Genomic DNA, 15,867 nt, shown 5'->3' with positions numbered 1-15,867 from the left:
TTGGTTGGATGAATTCGCAACCAATCAGTCATTCAGTTTACCATTCTGACAAAATAATCACCCCCACCAAAAAAGGCTAGTATAATTTTTACTACCATGTCAGTTACCAAATCCTAATACATATTACTAACACTAAAGCATATTACTAATATATATTACTACCATCATTTCCCTACCCCTACCCCACCTCTATCAGCACTACCATTTTCAATTTCAGTGCTTTTATAGAACAAAATATTCTGCTATTCTCCCTGTACAATTCACCCCAAATCCCTCCCCTTTTTTCTTCTAAGTTATAGCTAACATCTAGAGAGGAAAATTTCTGTGGGGGTTTAGAATAAAGTTGAGCAAAACATAGTCTATAAGCATGTTCCAGCTAGTCAAGGTATTTTAGGAAGTCCCCTTCCCACTGTGCCACAGAAATGAGCAATCTACAATAGCTTTATACCTGGAGTCTGTGAACTGTTTTTAATATATCTAATTTTTGCTATCTAAAATACTACTTATTAAGTGCCTAATGTATGAAAAAAGTTTAGTATTAGACAATTTATCCTTGTGCAGTTTTCTCAAAGGGACTTATACATTTCATGAAACCACAGTGGTCTGGAGTAGGCACAATTCAGATAAAGTACTTGAAACTAAAGGAGAGCTTAAATCTATTTGTTTCTAACCAAAGAGCTTTCTTCAGTAGTGGTATATAATAAAGCAACAAATCAACTCAAACTTAGGTGATCCCAAAAGAGCAGACTCTTGAAGGCAAATCCAAAATTTCCTCTGCCACTAAATCAGCAGGTTTCAGTTCTCTTTGCTCTCTAAAAACAGTAAGACAGAGCACAAGTGGTTATAGAAACTTAAAAAATAGGGGCAATCAACAGTCAAGAACATTGCCACCTAGGGCTATTGTGGCTCAAGTTGCATGACTCTAATCTCAACTGGCCAGATCCATAGGAAGATAATGTCAATTATTAAGTGTGGCACAGTGGAAAGAATACCAACACAAGAGTCAGGTGACCTGAGTTCTTGTACCAACGTTGCTGCTATAATTAGCCAAGTGATCTCAGGAAATGATTAGATGTTGCCAAACTTCAGTTTCACTACATATGCAATCCTCTGCCAACTCATTGCCAAGATTATTTGGTGGAAAAGTAGGGGTTGCACACAGGTATTACCCAATTAGGGAGCTGAACTACATGCTGGCTAAAGTTTTGCCTAGATCTGTGAGTTGAGAGTAACCAAAGAATCTTAGAATTAGAAGGAATTTACTATTTTTAGTATATTTTTTATTTTATAAATATAAATTATATAATAATTTACTATATTTTATACCAACTCTACTACAACTAAGAATGTTCTCTACAGTACCCTTAACAAATAGTTGCCTCACCTTTTTTTGCATTTAGTAGTATTTTATTTTCTTCAATTACATATATAGTTTTCAACATTCACTTTTGTAGGATTTTGAGTTCCAAGTTTTTCTCCCTGTTTCCTTTCCATCACCTTCCCCAAGATAGCAAGCAATCTAATATAGGTTATACATGTATAATCATGTTGAACATATTTACACATTAGTTGTGTGAAAGAAGAATCAGAATAAAAAGGAAAAACCAAGAGAAAGGGGGAAAAAACAAAAAAAAAGTTTTATTCAAAAGTTTTTGTTAAAAAAAAAACTTTGTATCAATATCCGTTAGAGAAATTGGTCTATAATTTTCCTTCTCTGTTTTTACTTTTCCTGGTTTAAGTATAAGCACTATATTTGTGTCATAAAAAGAATTTGGTAAAAACTCATTCTTTGCCTATTTTTCCAAGTAGTTTATATAGTATTAGAATTTTTCTTTAAATGTTTGTGGTAAAATTCAGTCATGAATCTATCCAGTCCTGGGGACTTTTTCTTATGGATCTCATTTATGGTTTGTTCAACTTCTTTCTTAAGATAGAGTTATTTAAGTATTCTGTTAATTTGGGAAAGTTAATTTTTTTGTAAATATTCATCCATTTCACTTAAGTTCTTGTATTTATTGAAATATAATCAGGCAAAATAACTCCTAATAATTGCTTTAATTTCATCTTCATTAGTAGTTAATTTACCCTTTTCATTTTATAATGATAATTTGGTTTTCTTCTTTCTTTTTAAAAATCAAATTAAACAATGGTGTATCTATTTTATTATTTGTTTTCATAAAGTCAGCTTTTAGTTTTATTAATTCAATGGTTATCTTTCAGTTTGATTGATCTCTCCTTTGATTTTCAGGATTTCAATTTGGTGTTTAATTGGCGATTTAAAATTTGTTCTTTTTCTAGTTTTTTTTTTACTTGTACACCCAATTCATTGATCTGTTCTTTCTCTATTTTACTGATGGACATATTTAGAGATATAAATTTTTCCCTAAGTACTGCTTTGGCTACATCCCATAAATTTTTCTGGATTTTCTCATTGTCATTCTCTTTATTGAAATTATGATTTCTATGATTTGTTCTTCAACCCACTCATTCTTTGGGATTAGATTATTTAATTTTCAATTAGTTTTTAATCTTTGTTTCCATGGTCCTTTATTGAATGTAATTTTTATTGAATTATGATCTGAAAAGGATACATTTAATATTTCTGCTTTTCTGCATTTGGTTGTGGTTTTTATGACTTAATATGTGGTCAGTTTTTGTGAAGATGCCATGTACTGCTAAAAAAAAAAAGGGTATACTGTTTTCTATTCTCATTCAATTTTCTACAGAGGCCTATCATATCTTACTTTTCTAAAATGATCTTCATCTCCATATCTTCTTTCTTCTTTATTTTTTTGTTAGATTTATCTAGTTCCAAGAGGAAAAAGTTGAGGTCACCCATGAGTATAGCTTTACTATTTCCTCCAGTAACTCATTTAACTTTTACTTTGAGAATGTATGTGCTATACCATTTGATGCATATTTGTTTAATATTGAAATTGCTTCATTGTCTATGATGCCTTTTTAGCTATAGTTTCCCTGCTTCCCTCTTTTAAATAGCTTTATTTTTGCCTTTCTTCTATCTGAGATCATGACTGATAACCCTGATTTTTTTTAACTCAGTTGAAGCAGTAATTCTCAACCATCCATCTGTAAGTAGAACAGAAATCAAGATATGAAAGGATCAGTTTTCAGATTAGGATATAGTAATAGCTATATTAACATCTGCAACTATAGAGATGTTGAAATAAAGTTAATTTTTTCCTTCTGCCACCAGTGGTTCTTGCCATAAATAAGGGGCTTCTTAAACTCTGTGTGTGTGCATGTGTGTGTGTGATGAGCTTCTTGGTTAGTATGGCAAAGCCTGTAGACTCATTCTCAGAATGTTCCACTTACAGATGGATGGGTGAGTAATAGATTCTACTCCAGTCCCTTATTTTAACTTTGTGTGTGTCTCTGTGTTTTAAGTGTGTTGCTTATAAACAACATATTGTCAGATTCTGGCTTTTAATCTACCCTGCAATCTACTTCCTTTTATGGGTGGGTTAATTCCATTTGTATTCATAATGATTCTTATTGTGAGGACTTTATTGTGGGCCATTTTGTGGCTTTGTATGTAGCTGCTTTAATTTCATTGTCTTCTTCTCAGTTTGTGACTTAATCTTCCCTGTCTCTGTAGTAACTTTCTCTGGTCAGGTTCTTTGTTTTTGTTGTTATTTACTCATTTTCTCCACCTATTTCTTGACTTCCAACTTTATATTAAAGTTAGGCTCTGCTCCTGGTAGAGGTGGCACTGTCTGCAGCTTCAGATTTTTTGTGGTGTTGTTTTCAAAGCTAGCTCTGTGAGTATGAAAGTTTCCAGTTATTCCAAGGTGGTATGATCTAAAGAAATATGTGGTTACTGTTCACCTGGACTGTGCTCTAGCCTGCTGAGCTAGCAATCCTCTATGTATTAGAGTCACAACCAGGACCATAATCCCCTGTGGTTGCTAGCATTCTCACTCCCTCTGGACCTGAGAATGCAATTCAGTCCTGCTATCTGTAATGCGAATGTAAATTTTAAAGATCTTCCCTGCCCCTAGGCTAAAGTGCACCAGAAGCCTGGGGAGGGAGGCTTGTTTTTCAGTAGATACTTTTTGATTGGCCAGTGGGTCAATAAGGTTGTTACATTCTCTGAGCCAGGAGAAGGCTATATAAGCCCTGATGTGTAGCTTTGTTTTGGGGCTCACTTTGAGAAGTATTCTGTGATTTGATCTGAATTCTGGGAAGCCGTTTTTGAGAGTCCCCCGGCTTTGAAAAACCCAGAATGTGGAAACCCAGATGTTGACTGGGTATGGATGTAATGGTTGGACAGTTTGGAAATCTGTCTACTTGATGTTTCTGTCTTGATAATTATGCCTGTATACTTTGAGGTTCAGGGTGCTGACCTTTTCCCCTGAACAAGGTAAACGATATATGTCTGACTGATTAAAGTAAGCTTGTTAACCCATTTTGAGTTGCTTTCCTTTAACAAAGCAGATCCAAGAACCTGTATTGTGTGAGCAGGCACCCTGGGGACACTGGGGTGCGTGCTGCTACACTATCTCACTCTCAGAAGTGACAGTGTTCCTCTCCACCCTGGACCTCAAACAAGGAGCATTCCTCCCTGCCCTACCTCAACCAAAGCTGTATATGGGCAATGCAACAGTGTCCTAAAGCCATTGCCATTAAAGGGACCCCTGGAATCTCCTTATGAACACTTGTATGGTCTCTATGGTCTGTGTGCTGAAAGTTCCTGAAGCTGCTGCCCTATTTGTGCATGTCCCCCCCACCTCCCCAATACATAGCTTTCCTGTGCTGTGCTGCTTGGCAGATCACCACCCTGGTGAGACAGACCTTTCTTGCTGATGTCTTAAGTTGTCTTGGGCTAGAAAACTGTTTCACTCGGACACTTTGTTGGTCCTGCCAATCCAGATTTCAATTTGAGGCAGTATTTTAAAGTTGTTTGGAAGGGAATTTGGGAGAGTGCAAGTGATTTCCTGTCACTACACCATCTTGGTTCCTCCCATTCTAAGTATATCTTTTGATAATTTTTCAATTTAATTGGTTTCATTTATAATCTCATGTATTTTATTCATTAAAAAACATTCCAAGAAGGAATCTATAGGTTTTGCCATACTGCTGAAGAGGCCCGTCACCCAAAAGAAGCCCTTGTCTATGACAAGGTAAGAAACATTGGTGGCAGGAAGAAAAAAAATCACTTCATTTTAACATCTCTATACTTGCAGATGTTAATATAATTACCACTATATCCTAAAGATCGATCCTTTCATATCTTGATTTCTGTTCTACTTACAGATGGGGGGATGAGAATTCTTACAAATTCCCTAACATAGGAAACTGACACATTGGAGCAAAGGCAGAGCTAAGGGATGGCAAGAGGCTTGTTGCTGAAAAATAAATATTCCCTTTACTTCCAAGGCTCTCTGTTTAGCTTGTTTAAATTACCCCTTGATCACTTCCTCCTCCTTCAAAGTCAAGTCAACAAGCAATTATTAAGTACTTTCTACAAGTCCAGACAAAAGCAAAAATCCCTGCCCTCAAGGAATTTACTTTCTAAGGAAGACATCTCATAAAAGGTACAGGAAAGACCAGCTGAAGCACAGTGGCCAAATCTGGGGAGCAAAGCATGGCTGATTATGGCCCCTCCTCAAAATGGGCAGTCCAAGAGGCACTCTCCAGTGGGAGAAGAGGTCCAGGCACAGAGGAAGAAGGCAGCTAAGCATGGTGGCAAAGTTCAAAGAATCTTTTCTTCAAAGGAAACTGCTTTACCAGTTGGAGAAAAAACAATTAAATAGCGATATCACTACAAAATAAAAATCCAGATGCCAAAGTGTTCTGTTTTAAATGAACTAACTCATCTCTCTTTTTTTTGAAGGGGGTAGGGGACAGATGACACAAAAGCTATATTAATCCCCTAGGCTATAAAACAGTCATATAAATAATCAGTGAGTATTCATTTAAGGTCCCATAGATCAGTTATAGGATCAGAAAATGGATAAAATAATCCCCTCCCAAACTACTTTGTTCTTGAATCTTTCAGCTGCATGGCATAGTGGTCAGAATGCTGTCCCAACTTGGATAATCAATGGCTATGTAACCAGAGGTATCACCTGACCCTCTCTGGGGCAGTTCTATCATCTGGAAAATGCAGATAACACTAGCAATTGCCTCACAGGCTTGTTTTTAATGAAATTATATGTATAAAGTATTTTGCAAACCTCAAGGTGCTATAGAATTGCCCACTATTATTAGAATGTGGTTGCTTGATCCTATCAGGACATGTATACACTAAGGCTAGGTATGGAGGGTCATCAGGAATGTGGATGTAATATAAACCAGTGAGCAATGAAGTGGTCCAGAAAACCTTGGAAATGACTGGAAAGGGGATAATATTGGGAATATGCATTTCCTGGTGTGGAAATGTGCTCTACCAAAGCAGTAAGTAGCTCATTCCTAAGAGTGTTAGAGAGCGGCCCGGTGCTCTAAGAAGTTGAGTGACTTACCCAGGGTCGCATAGCTGGTATGTTTTTGAACCAATTCTTAAACCCAGGTCTACATATTCTTTATGTATTTTTTAATATGAAAAACAGTAGAAGCCAGAAATATGTATGTATATACATATATATATGTATATGCATGTATGTATGTATGTATAAATGTGTCAATAAAAAAATATATAGGCACTGAGCACACCTCAGACCCCTCATATGGAGATTCCTTGAATACTTTGTGGTTAAGCACATATTCAAAAACAGCTCAAAATTACCCACAGTATTTCAAAAGACACATTCAAACAAAGCAAAATCACATATTGAAGAGATCTGTCCGCTATAATTGACCTGTAAAGAAACATGGGGTTGGCCATCAATTTCTTCCTTCATCCCCTAAAATCTTCTATCCTTATCATCCAGGAAAGCCCCACCAAAAAAGGGGCACCAGCCTTGTACATTCTGAGGGAACTGTAGAGAGAACAGTAGAGTTCCAAGCTACATTATGATGCTCTGAGAGAGCATCCTGCCATTTAGTCAATCGATAAATACGTATTAAACTCTATGTGCCGGGCACTAGGTGCTAAGGATACAAAGAAGGTTTTGGCCCTCAGGAATCTTACATCCTAATGTCAGAGAGAAACTGTAAACACCCACATACAAAGAAGAGAAACACAGTGTCTGTGGGAGGTAACCTGGGGAAGGGGCTGGCAAGGTCTCCTGCAGAAAGTGGGAAAGTCAAGAGGTAAGATAAGGACAGAGAGCATCCCGAGCATGAAGGACGGTCAGCAAAAAGGCATGGAGTCAGGGGATAAGGTAGAGTATGTGAGATGTCTCCCTCTGAGGCAGTAATCATTAACTGCCCCAGAGAGGCCCAGTAACCATCTGAGTTGGGATTTGAATACAGATCTTTCTGACTTTCTTTCTAACATACATGGAGGCTAGCAAGTGTAGGAAGAAATAAAAGGTGAGGAGGGGACGGACTGTAAAGGACATTATACCTAAGAGGGCAGTTTATAGTTGATTCTGGAATTAATATAGGGAACCACTGCAGCAACTTGAACAGGAGTAGGGATAAAATGACATGGTCAGATCTGTGCTTTAAGAATAAGCCTTGAGGCAGCTGGGTGGCACAGTGAATAGAGCATTGGCACTGAAGTCAGGAGGACCTGAGCTCAAATCTGGCCTCAGACACTTGACACTTAACTAGCTGTGTGACCTTGAGCAAGTCACTTAACTCCAACTGCCCTGCCTTCCCCCTCTGAAAAAAAAGACCAAAAAAAAAAAAAGAATACATCTTGAAGCATCTGGCTGGCACAGTGAATAGAGCATTGGCACTGAAGTCAGGAGGACCTGAGTCCAAATCTGGTCAGACACTTGACAATTAACCAGCTGTGTGACCTTGGGCAAATCACTTAACCCCAATTGCCTTGCCTTTCCCCCTCCAAAAAAAAAAAAAAAAGAATAAGTTTTAAGGATTCTTTCTACTCTATCAAAAACCTGACTCCTTACTCCACTCCCTACCCTTTCCTATTCTATAAGGATCATATAAGATAGCTATAATGGTCCTGATAAGGATTAGATACTTCATATCCTTCATTAAAATGAGGTAAAGAGTGTCATGGAAACAATGAGCATGAACTTGGACAGAATTTGAGAGAGACTGAAAGACAGAAGGGTTTGATGTGCTATGATCCATGGGGTCATGAAGAGTCAGACATACCTAAGAGACTCAACAACAACCACCACCACAATCTAACTGCTTCCTGCCTTTTCAGACTTGCCTTCCACATACCCTACAATCCAGTGACCCTGGCCTTGATGTTCTGCCTTTCTTTGTGTCCCCAAAGCTTAGCACAGTATGCCCGGCACATAGTAGGTATTTAATAAATGCTTATTGACTTTTTAAAAATTAGGGTGGTCAGAGTGAGAGAAGACAACCAATATACAGTTATGAATTTCTCCAGTTATTCTTCATATCAATTTGGAATTGTGCAAATAAGGCGCCTTAATCATTCCTACCTACCAATAACGCAAGGGAAGTCAGAGACAGAAATAAAGGTCCAATAAATACCAAAATATAGCTAGGAACTCTTTTTGTAACGGTAAATAACTGTTAGGGCATAATAGATTAGAAATGATCACTATGAGGATTTTGTAGAAATATACAAACGTTTCTAAGAACGCAAGCAGAATGAAGTAAGGCAAAAACCAACTCAACAATACACACAACGACTACAACAGTGTAAATGAGAAGATCAATAAAAGTAAGCTGAATTCTGAATAAAGGAAAGATAGTGATGTTCCCAGGGAAGAGATGGTGAGGTTTAACTCCTTCCTGGGGAAGAAAGAGACAAGCACCAATAGGGCAATAAGTCATATCCACTGTCAGACTCTGTCTGTGTAGCAGGTATTTTTTATTGGTTTTCTTTGTTACAAAGAAGGATTAGAATTCCTTTGTGGGGGCTGGGGGAGGGATGATAGATCCAAAAAAAAAAAGATTGTGGCATAAAAACTAAAGCCATCAATATTTTTTTTCTTTAAAATGGGGCAAAAAGTAGGCTTGACATAAGATGACAAGAATACATCCATACATTCATTTCATGTTTGTTGCTTATGCCAGCACTGCACATAATTAACAATTTAGAGCCCCTAAGCATCAGTAAGTAAATTAGAAAAGATTCATTCACAAGCTAATGACTATAAAATCATGCTGCACTGAGCCTCTAATGCCATACAGTTCACGCAGTCTTTTCTAACAGCCCCAGTGTACAGGTCACTGATCTTTGCAGGAAGTCAAAGTACATCAGGATGCAGTTCTTACCTCTCCACCCATCTACCAAGGCACCCTTCCTACTCTGTTCAGTTCCTAGGCAAGAAACTGGAATACAGTTAGACCAGGCTAATTATGGGAAAATACCTGCTTTACCACTGCAGGATAACATTATTTTGTCATGCCCTTTGTACACACATATAGCCCAAGAAGTTTTAAGTAGTTTTCCAGATTCATTTTAATTCATCTTCATCCAATTGGCAAGCTAGGAAAATGGCCCCGTTTTACTAATGGTTAAACATGAGTCGCTATCAAAATATTTAGCACAAGATGTGGTGGCAAATGATTAAATCATAGATTTACATATGGAAGAGATCATAGAGACCATCTAGTCCACCATCACCCTCACTTTACAGATAAGAAAACTGAGGCCAAGAAAGGCCATGAGGCAGTGAGTAGTACAAGAGATTCAAACCCACATCCTGTGGCTCCATAGACAACAGGCTTTCTCCTTTCTCATGCCACTTTCCACTTAAAGAGAGGACAGATCTCTTGCAGTTATATGCTTTCCACTAAACCAGGAGTGGGGAACTTGCAGCCTGGAGGTCATATGTGGCCCTATAGGTCCTTGAGTGAGGCCCTTTAAGTGAGTCCAAGTTTTACAGAACAAATCATAGCTCAATTGTTTAGTGTTTTTTGTTTTTTTGTTTTCACTTCAAAGGGGCACTATTATTATTACATGAAGAGGCAGCAACTCGGCAAAGTAAACAGAGGGCCATCTCAGGAGTCAAAAGGTAATGGATTCAAGTGTAACCTTTCATGTATATGAGCTATATGACCACGGACAAGTTACTTAACTGGTCTAGCAAAGGTAGAGCATAGTTCTACACCCCATGGACCCAATCACAGGTCCAAACCAATCATTATTATTAGTATACAACTAATAATATATTTCATGTATTAACATTTTTAAAAGACAGGTAGAAAAGTGAATAGAGTGCCAGGCGTGGAGTCAAGAAGATTCATCTTCATGAGTTCAAATCTGGCCTTGGACACTTACTAGCTGTGTGACAAGTCACTTAACCCTGTTTTCCTTGGTTCATCATCTGTAAAATGAGCTGGGAAAAATTTTTTTTAATTTTAAAAATCAAAAAATAAAATGAGCTGGAGAAGGAAATGGCAAAGCACTCCAGTATTTCTGTCAAGAAAATCCCAAATGGTGTCACAGAGAATTGAACATGACTGAAAAATGACTAAGCAACAATCCATGTAAAAGAAAAATAAAGACTTTTTAAAAAAAGCAGTAATATTTTTTGTCCGCTTTTCAAAAGTGATCAATATAGCACATAGCATCATAGCTTAGCAGTTAGACAGGACCTTAGAAGTCATCCCCAGTTTTACAGATGAGGAAGCCAAGACCCAAAGAGTTTGAGAGAGTTAGCCAAGGTTTCACAGGCAGTAAACTGTAGAACTGTGGTATTTATTCATTTCATTTAATGGAGAGGGAAACAAGATGGCCATGATATTATCTCCATTTAATGGAGACAGAGACAAGTAGTTAAGTATCTAATATGTCCAAAAAGTGAGTGCCAACCTCTAAAAGAGATTGCTTATTCCATATCAATTCCACCTTCTCTCTACTCAGATAGAACGGAGAGCAAGTGTCTACCTCTAGAAAGATCTTAGAACAGAAAGAGACCTCTCACCCAATCCAGCACCTCCAAAAATTCTCAAGACTCTACAATGAAAAAATTCTTCCCTGCATGACTTTTTGTGTTAGAATACTAAAGGGAGCTTAGTTTGAGTTGAGAAATCAGACTAAGATTAAGATCTGAAGACCAGAATTCATGAAGAAAGGATTTTGCCTCCTGAGATTCACTTGTTTTCTGGAGGTACTGTTGCTTTTTCCCCTCCTGTTCCTACCTTCCGGTGAATCAATACCTCCTAGTATACCTCCTTCCCTTCCAGTCTCACTTCACAGCCTTTGGACATTTATAACTTCTACAGGTATATCATTTCTGAATTAAAAGTTTCCCTTCCTTCACCTTCTGCTTAGCAAGATAGAAGACACCCACAGGAGGAAGGAGGGAGTCACACCCAACAAAATGGACTTTTATTTTGTAATTAACAAAGGAAGGGAATACCCTTTCAAACAATCTCATCAACAGAGTTGCTAAGTAACTCTCACAAGTCTCCCCAAGTCTAGAATGGTAGAAAGAACTCGGGATTTACAGTCAGAAGCTTTGGATGTACAGTCAGAAGACCTGGGGTTAGGAATCCTGTGACCTTGAGGCAAAACGCCTTTCAGGCTGCAGTTTCCGTATCAGTAAAATGAAGAAGCAAGACTAAGTGATTTCTAAGGTCCCTTAGGAGAGACAGCATGATATAGGGAAAAGCACTCTGGATTTGTTGTAATTGTAGAAAATGAGATAATATTTGTAAAATCCTTTGCACAATGTCTGTCACAAAGTAGATGCACAATAAATGCTTGTTCCATCCCCTAATTGGATGAGTTTGTGTCAGGAGGCATGGAAGTGACAAATTGGCAAAGTGCTAAACCTGGGATCTGGAAGAACCAAGTTCAAATCCAGCTTCAGACACTTTCCAGCTGTGTAACACTGGGCAAGTTATCTAACCTCTGTTTGCCTTAGTTTCTTCATCTATAAAATGAGATAATTAGCTACTTCCCAAGCTTGTTATAGGAATCAAATGAGACACATAAAGCATGCTAAGTGCTATATAAATGTGCTATATGATTATTAATTATATGATGATTATTAATTATAATGATAATTATTATCATTTCCATCTAAGGTATATAAACTTCCAATTGTAACAGGAATAATCCTGAGAAGCAGAATGGGATATTATAATATTAATAATAATAGTCATCATTTATATGGCTTATTTGATTTCTACAAAACTGTGAGGAAACAAGAGATAGGCACAAACATAAAAACAAAGATCAGGAGTAGAGTATGTTTGTGAAAGCATGTGTCTACATATGCATGTATATATGTATACATGTATGTATATATCTATAGCTATAAAAAACATATCTAAACTTTATTATAGCCTTCTGGGAGGGGGTGGGAAGAGGAAAAGAAAAACAAAGTAAAAAAGTGCACAGCAGAGAACAAAAGAAAAATCACAAGGAAGTAAAGAAAAGATGGACAATTCTCAACACAATGTGTATTATTTATCATACAGGCTTTCTTGAAATGAAAATTTATTGTTACATATTTTGAATCCTTTCATGTTCTGCTACGCACACGACATGTTTTTTTTCTTTATACTCAAGTTCCAATATTTAAGTTTATGATGTGTTTTTGTTTCTTTTTTCCTTTTTTCTATTCTGTATTTGTGTTCTGGCCCTTGAGTCTAAATTAAAATGTAAAAACCAGAACGATACTGTGAGGAGAATGTTACTATTATTTCCATTTTACAGATGAGGAAACTGAGGTCAAGACAGCTTAAGTAATAAACTGAGGGCCTCCTGACTCTAGGGTCAACCCTATCCACTGGGTCACCTACCTGCTTCCAAGGCAGTGGATAAAGTATATCGGAGAAAGAGCTGACCCCAAAGTCAGGAAGACCTGCCTCTGACATATACTATATGACTATCAAAATACTCTAAATTATTATTGACTAAAGAAATGCAAATTGAAACAACCACGAGTTATCATTTTACACCTATCAGATCGGCTAAAATGATTGAAAGTAACCAGTGTTGGAGGAGATGTGGAAAAATTCATTGTTGGTGGAACTGTGAACTGATCCAACCATTTTGGAGAGCAATTTGGAATTATGCCCAGAGTTATTAAAGTGTCTATACTGTTTGACCCAGCAATAATACTATTAGGTCTATATCCAAAGATGATTGGGGAAAACAGAATAGATATAAGATTTACAACACTAAATAAATATAATAACCTTGTATTTGATAAGTGTAAAGACTTAAGATTTAGGGATAAGAATTCATTCTTTAGTAAAAATTGTTGGGAAAACTGGAAAGCAGTATGGCAGAAACTGGGCATTGATCAGGGGTGGAGAACCTGTGGCCTTGAGGCCACATGTATTCTTCTAGGTCCTCAAGTACATCCCTTTGATTGAATCCAAACTTCACAGAACAAATCCCCTTAATAAAAGGATTTGTCCTGTAAAACTTGAACTCAGTCAAAAGGCCATACCCAAAGACCTGGAAGGCCACAGTTTCCCCACTCCTGTCACAGAACAATATCTCCTACCATTTACCAAGATAAGATCAAAATGGATGACCTAGATATAAAGAGAGAAATTACAAGAAAATTAAAACATGGAACTTATTACTTATCAGACTTAAGGATAGGTAAACAATTTATCAACAAGATATAAAGTGTGAAGTTAGGTATAAAATGGATAATTTCAGCTACATTAAATTAAAAACATTTTGTATAAATAAAACAAAGGTAGCCAAGATCTGAAGGAAAGCAGAAAATTGGGGTGGGGAAGATTTATAAACAGTTTCTGAGAAAAGCTCTCATATCTCAAATACATAAAGAACCTTGTCATTCTCCAATTGATAGTCAAAGGATATAAATAAAAACAATTTGTAGCCATATGAAAAAATGCTCTAAATCATTATTGATTAGAGAAATTCAAATTAAAACAACCTTGAGATACCATTTTATATTTATCAGATTGGCTAAAATGATTGAAGGGGAAAGCAACCAGTGTTGAAGGGAATGTGGAGAAGCTGGGGCACTACTTCATTGTTACTTGAATTGTGAGCTGATCCAACCATTTTGGAGAGCAATCTGGAATTACACCTGGAGTTAGTAAAGTGCCTATATCCTCTGACTCAGCAATACCAGGACTAGAGCTATATCCAAAGATGATTAGGGAAAAAGAAATTAACCTATATGCTCTAAAATGTTTATAGCAGCTCTCTTTGTGATGGCAAAGAAATGGAAACTGCAGGAATGCTGTCAATTGGGGAAGGCTGAACAAGTTGTGGTATATATATAATTGTGATGAAATACTACTATGCTGTAAGACATGATGAGCTCAATGATCTCAGAAAAATATGGAAAGACTTGCATGAAGTAAAGAAGAGGAAAATGAGCAGAACCCAGAGAATATATACATACAGTAACAGTAATATTGTTTTAAAAGCGACTTTGAGCAAATAAGTCATTTTGACTATTATAAATACCCAAATTAACCATAAAGGACATATGAAGAAAGACACTATCTGCCTCTAGAGAAAGAACTGATAAATAGAAGCACTACAGAATAAATTTACACACACACACATATACTTGTGTCTAATGGTGGCCATGGGGGGGGGTAGAGAAAAAAGGGGGAAAAATTTTAACTTTGTTGTCTATTTTAAAAGAATAGCAAATTGTATACAGCAGATTTGCAGGTTCATGTACAATTATTTGTTTTTATTATAACTATGTCATGGAAATGCTTGTTTTATTCTACAAATTAAAAATGAAATTTTTTTTTTTTAAGAAAAGTATTGCCAGAATACAGATAAAGATGTGAACAAACTTTTAGAAGAAAGGTTCTGTCAAAACACACGACGTCAGCATTTCTTCCCAAAGAGTTCTGGGCACTTCCCAATGACGTCTTCATTTGTGATCTACAAACTTGCCCGAGATACAGGTGAGCAAGGAATAGGGGAGTCAGTCAACTAGCATTTCTTTTAAAAGCTCACTATGTGCCAGGCACTGCGATACAAAGAAAGATAAGACAGTCCCTGCTCTGAAGGAGAGAAGGAGAGGGTGGGCGGAGGGGACGGACGACATACATACAAACAAACAGCTATGTACATATGCAGAAGTTGGGAGATAATGGCAGGGGAAAGGCCTGAGGACTGGGAAAGGCTTCTGCCAGAAGGTGTGTGGGGGTGGAGGCCTTTTAGCTGAGACTTGGAAGCCAGAAGGGGTAGAAGAGGAGGGAAAGAGCTCCAGGTCATGGCTCTGTCCTGCAAAGGGCTCTTCTCAAGGGTTTATCTGATCAAGACAGTAAGGGGGCAGTTGGAGAATAAGACAATCATGCGCCCCTCAAACCCACACACACATACACACACACACACGGAGAAGGAGGAGGAAGAAGAGAAAGAAAACTGTGATTCCACACTTTCAATAGTTCTTAGCGTCACTGTTCTCAGAAAACCAGCAAGTTCCCGTCTTTGCCAGCGTGCTCTGCGACGCTCCCCTCCCCATCTTCCCCCTCCACCTGCCTAACTTCTCAGCCAAACCCCTAGAGCGCAGTTTCTCGCTGCCCCTGCTACTTCCCAGCTGGATTACCTCGGGCAAGTCTCGGCTTTCTCTTCTGTGAAATCACAGGAGTTGTTGGATCTCTAAGGTCATCTGCTAGCTCGAAATCATAGAAACCTCAGGAGAATAAGTAAAGAGCCCGGGGGTCCAGGAGCCTAGCTAGGGTGCTTCCGGGATAAAAGACGAAAATGTAAAAAGCCGCATGGGGCACGGCCATGGCAATCTTCTGGAGAGGAGCAGGGGTCAGGGGGCTGGCGGATGCCCAAAGGCGAGAATGACCGAAGGTACTAACATTCAAATTGTTTAAGCAATGCCCACCCCTCTCCCCCATTCCAAGCCAAGGACTCGCAAAGTCTTA

The 15,867-nt window shown here is 37.7% G+C and overlaps 1 protein-coding gene across 3 annotated transcripts in view; it reads right to left on the bottom strand.

Annotated features, from left to right (window-relative positions):
- IL15 (interleukin 15) overlaps positions 1-15,867 on the bottom strand; it is a 160,444-nt gene that overhangs the window by 144,296 nt on the left and 281 nt on the right. The gene's annotated exons all lie outside the window — the stretch shown is intronic.

This window comes from Petaurus breviceps, unplaced genomic scaffold, assembly GCF_028583685.1.
Source record: "Petaurus breviceps papuanus isolate PSGF00001 unplaced genomic scaffold, PetGlider_PUasm1.0 76, whole genome shotgun sequence".
Classification (NCBI taxonomy): domain Eukaryota; kingdom Metazoa; phylum Chordata; class Mammalia; order Diprotodontia; family Petauridae; genus Petaurus; species Petaurus breviceps.
This window is presented reverse-complemented; position numbering and strand designations above follow the sequence as displayed.